Raw genomic sequence first — 5,000 nt, forward strand, 5'->3', positions numbered from 1 at the left:
TACAATCGACCCCTTTTCTCGTGATAAGGGGGTCGGCTGTAGCTTCCGTTTCGACATTATCAGGGTTCAATTCCTTGACCGTTCAGAAGTTATTATCAAAACGTTAATTCACCCTTCGGTCTACGATCCTGAGGCAGAGTGAATTCGAGATTAAGATGTATTTGCGGCTTTCATGATTCAGAATATAAATACATATGTGTATAAACATATGATATACATATATAGGCACATATACACATGTACATACAACAACAACGAAAACAAATCTAGCCGTTTCCAGTTCTTGGAAGGACAAAGACCTCAGACCTTACAATTTATGTCTGAGGTTTAGCCAGTTTTTGTCACTACGCTACAATCCTACCAATCTAAAACTAGGTTCTAGTTGAGTCGAGGCGGGGATCTACCTAAGTACACCGTTTCCTTGCTTTCTAAACAAGTAATGCACTAATGATCTGCTTTAAGTCAAAGACATTATAGATATGTAAACACATACTGGTACAAGTTGAAGGTAAATATTTTAGCATATTGAGAAAATATATGCGCTGACCTCATAACATAGAAATGATTTATGCGCTGTTCTTATAGCAGAGAAAATTATCAATACACTTCTCTTAAAAAATGAGATGATTGAAGCACTGTTTTTCTTCAAAGGAGATGATTGATGCGCTGTGTTTCTTAAAAGGAGATGATTAGTGTGTTGCTCTCATAACAGAAATGATTGATGCGCCTCTCCCATAACAAGAAGGTGACTATGTTACTCTCATAAATAATGAGTTGGTTGATGCGCTGTTCTCATAAAAAGGAGATTATTTGATACACTGCGTTCACAACCAGATGATTAGTGCACTGCTCTCATACCAGGAAATTCTTGAATTGATGCTTTCATAAAAGGTGGATGATTCATGTGCTCCTCTCATTGCAGAGAGATAATTGATACACTATTCCCATATCAAAGAAATTATCAAAGAACTAATCTCATACCATGAAATGATTGATGTGCTGCTCCCATACAAGGGATATGATTGATGTGGTGCCCTCATAACAAGGAGATAATTAGTGCAGTTTCTTTCATATCAGGGAAATTATTTATACGCTGTTCTCACTAAAGGGAGATGACTGATGCACTGCTCTCATAACAGGAAGATGAATCTTGCATTGCTCTCACAGCAGGAAATGATTGATGTGGTGCTCTCATAAAAGACAGATGATTGATAAGCACCCCACAAAACAGGGAGATTGATACACTGAGCATATGACAAAGAGATGATTAAAGCGCCACAGTCCTAAAAGGGAAATGATTGACACTGCTCTCATAAAATGAATTTGATTGAAAAGCTCCTCTCATAAGAAAATGATTGATGCACTGCTCTTATACTACAGAAAACATTGATTTGTTAGGCTTTGAAAAGGAATAAAAACCGACAGGTTCCTCTTATAGCTAAGAAACAATGCATTCCAACTAGGAGACAATTATTACACTCTTTTCATATACCAAAGGCAATTGATACACAGGTCTCATTAATGAGAGGTAACCGAGATGTTTAAAGGTCTCTTATAAATGGCAGAGGCAAAAGACAGTGACAATGCCCTAGCTAGCAGGATAATGCCCTAGAGACTAACCATATATACATATGATCAGCTCCCAAGCACCCTCTCCTTCCAAGCTAGGACCAGTGAGGAACAGGCAATGGGTGCTGATGACTACGCAGGTAGACTTATAAACTATGGAGCTTGAGCAGGTCTCGAACCCGATTGGGCAGTATGCCAGGTAGGGATGTCTCCATTAGGCTACCACAGCCCTCATGATTAACCACTTCGATGCCGTTTCGCATGAACACTTTCACTGGAACCATTTAGCATCTAATTGCTAAACAGTTGACCAGGTATGCAATCATTGACTGATTTATCTCATTCAACTGACTTCGAAAACTATTCGAAGCTGGTGAAAGAAAATGACAGTAATGTAAGATATTGTGCCACATTACTAACAGTCTTAGATCTACAGAACTACCTGAAACATAACTTGCTATTGGGTGCAATGCTTGATAGCAAGATGCTAGAGGATATGAGAAAACACTCTCATGCTACAAGACCCTATTTGAACGAGTTATTATTGTCTACTGAAGTTCTAACGCTGTTTACTATGGTCAATAATTTGCCATCTATTTATGATTGACTATCCCAGTCTGAATAGGCACGATTAAATTCCATAGGATGACATACCCAGCAATTGATAAAGATAAGAAGCGAACCTTCAAAATGTACTACATTTTATTCCTTGTTGGAATTTAGATAATTTCTCGTAGCTGATTAGCCGATGTATGAATACATTTATGTATATATGTGAATGTGGGCTTATAAGTTTGCTTGCACAGGTATATCGATTGAATAACGAACGATTGTCTATTTAATATAAAAGGTTTCCATGATTTATTTGAATATATATTCCAACTTCCCATAAAAAAAACCAAAATACCTGTAGAGTTATTTAGTTTATGTAGTCATGAATAATTTAAAAAGGAAGGTTTCTTACTTATGTATCCCTAAAGCAAAACACCACGACAAGAAAATTTAACGTGGATGAAAACAAAAAATGTTAAGCCGAGACTAGTTATCTGTTTTGAAACACTCTGGGGCACCTTTCCATTAGAATCGAGAGATATTCACCGCTGTAGTTGATGTTATCTAGCATAAAACACATTCCGCGTTGTGTTTAGCCTATTTGGCTGTATTCTCACATGGTAGAATATTCTTTCTTTTCTAAGTTGGTAGTAGAGAGAAGATTCGCTCCAGGAGGCTTCTTACTTACTGAGCATAGGCAATTTGCTCACACTTGTACGACGCAAAGTAGAATTTCCTGCTCTGTGAAACCATCCAAGAAGAGAATTCGTATGCGTAAGGACTCGGTTTTGCAGTAGTTTCTGTTGTTGCGAAATTTTCGCAATATATTTTCTTTTTCGTATTAGTGCAAATATCACCCGCGTATTCTTTTTTTTTTTTTTTTTGAGTACACAAATGTTTGTTCACCTACTTTTCCTTTGTCTCTAAGTATAAAGATAATGAAAATCTGATCACGTATCTAAACTAAGGAAATTTGAAAAAATTATCGAATTCATTAGATTAGATTTATGAATTTGCCCAATGTAATCTAGCTTCAGGGTTTGGGAGGCCACTCGGTGCTCAGGTGCACCCAGGGAAAGACCTCTCAGTTGTACTACGAAGTAAAAGGTAAAGAATGTTGACTACATGATAGAAGGAAGGGCATGTGGAGGGGGAAATTATAGAAAGGAATACATAAGAAAAATACTTCTGTCTTGGCTATGGTTAACACGATTGTCCGAAAATAAGACTTTTTGTCTAACCTGTATAATAAAATTGAGTTTTGGGTCTATGCACAGGTATAGAATAAAGTAACAACCACGCTAGGCAATTGCGTTACTTATGCTTGTTATAATACGAAAAAAAAAGAGCTTTATTGAAGGATTCATTTCTTTTGTTTTCCGAGGAATGAAAACTTGAGAGATGGTTGGATACATGCATGTCGACAATCAGACAAGATCAATGCCGAGCAAGTCGTGATTTATACTGTGCATTTCACTAAAACTTAATTAGATGCATTAAATGATAAAAATCAATCTCTTAATCAGTTTTTTAAGGATATTGCTTTGGCTTTAACTTTGGGGACTTAATAGTAACTGGAGGCCGCCAATGTTTTATGCATTTGATCAATCAAACGTTCATAAAACTTTTAAATGTAATAGAAAATGTTGAAAAAAGACAACTATCATGTTGTTGTATTAGTACATGATTTGGGCTCGAAAAATCTCCGTGTCTGGAAAGTAATTGGAAATATCAGCAGAACCCCTGACATTTTTTTCTTTCTTCAACCATTCTTGAAATATGCAGTAAAATAAAGAAAGAATGTGGCCTTTCATGTGAATTAAACGAAAATCCTTTTAATTTATTAGGACAAGAGAAGGAGCGTGTGAAACTCAGCATGCAACTGCTACCCAGCACGACTGCGAACGCCAGAACACATTTGGGTAAGAATGGCGCGTTTAATAGCAGCAATTGGGAGGGAACTGCAAACTTCAAATGAACAATTGACAAGTGGTTTAATGTCATGAATTCTTGTTCTGGTTCCGGTGACAAAATATTCCCAAATGCTTTTGAAATTGATTATATAGAACCGATTAATATTTAGCAGGGAATGATGAGCATCATGAAAACCCCAAGGATGGCAAACTAGTTTTAGTTGCCTTTATAGATTTCAGAATGGGGTACTTTTGCAGGGAAAAGATGTTGAACTGCTAAGTGAAGAAATTCATACGAAATGCAAGAATTTGATATTTTGAATCAGCAAATACAAACTCCAGCACGCGCAATATACGACAGTGAGCGATAATTATCTATAGAAATATGCCTGACAAGTATTTTTTTCACAACAGTAGCATGTGACTTTGAAAAAAAAAATGAGGACATAGTAGATGAGGAATACCTTCAAATTTCCAGGTCAGCAGTACTTAGGGTTTATCTAATGATCGGATTATCATTTACTTATAATAATAAAAAAAACGAATTTGGAAGTCTTAAGGGTTGCCTCCAGGATCAGAGGGTGAATTTTTCCAATTGTTTTTTTCTTTGCTAAAAGTCTTCCTTTTACCTATCAGAAGGCCGTGATATGTGTAGAATTCATCTCCAGCCTCTATAATGCCCCCCCCCCTGGTCATCAACGCCCCCCTTATGTTAATAGAAAAAATACGAAATATCATTAGTAATTTTCTAATTTTTATAGGTTACCCCTTTAAAACTGTTCAAAAACGTTTTCTCATATCAGTGCAATCAAAGAAAATGGGCTCAGGGGAGACTATGATTTTATATCCAATATTTTCGTCATCAGACAAAAATCGTAATTTCTCGTTTTTTCTTTTTCGGGAGAGGGGTGTATTTCTTTGCTTGTCCTGCTCTTATGCCTTAAGTAATATAATATTTAGATGTTT

Source organism: Palaemon carinicauda, chromosome 12 (genome assembly GCF_036898095.1).
Source record: "Palaemon carinicauda isolate YSFRI2023 chromosome 12, ASM3689809v2, whole genome shotgun sequence".
Classification (NCBI taxonomy): domain Eukaryota; kingdom Metazoa; phylum Arthropoda; class Malacostraca; order Decapoda; family Palaemonidae; genus Palaemon; species Palaemon carinicauda.